The sequence below is a fragment of the Asparagus officinalis genome, chromosome 6 (genome assembly GCF_001876935.1).
Source record: "Asparagus officinalis chromosome 6, Aspof.V1, whole genome shotgun sequence".
NCBI lineage: Eukaryota > Viridiplantae > Streptophyta > Magnoliopsida > Asparagales > Asparagaceae > Asparagus > Asparagus officinalis.
The window spans coordinates 7050433-7051022 of NC_033799.1; positions in this window are offsets into that span (position 1 = coordinate 7050433).

Consider the following 590-nt stretch of genomic DNA (forward strand, 5'->3'; position numbering starts at 1 on the left):
CCCAAATTTTATATTTTTCAAAAATTATTTGCTATTTTTAAAAGGGGTTTAAAGTTTAATTTTACTGTTCATAACACATCATGTGCACGTTATCAGTCGACTGTCAACCAAAGAAAGTGACTGGTATAAGCAAAAATCTCTGCTCAGTCGACTGATGAACCATCAGTCGACCAAGTAGGTCATCAGTCGACCGATGATTTCATCAGTCGACCGATGATTTCATCAGTCGACCGATGAAGGATGAGTGGCCTCTAACGGTCAGCTCATCAGTCGACTGATACTGTTAATCAGTCGACTAATGGTATTGTAACGGCTAATTTTCCCGCTTTGCTGATTTTTTGAGTTTTTTATCTTTTTGCTTATTTTTTTCCTAATTTTTGGGTTTTGTTTTGTGATTCTATATATACCCCTTGCTTACAAACTTCTGAACCAACCAAGAAAAACAAAAATCAAGTTTTGGACAAGTTTGTTTAAAGGTTTTCAAGTTTGTTTATGTGATGAGGTTTTCACAAGAGGAGATCGATATTTTCGTGTTTGGGCTTCAATTTAACTTGATTTCTAGCTTATATATATATATATATATATATATA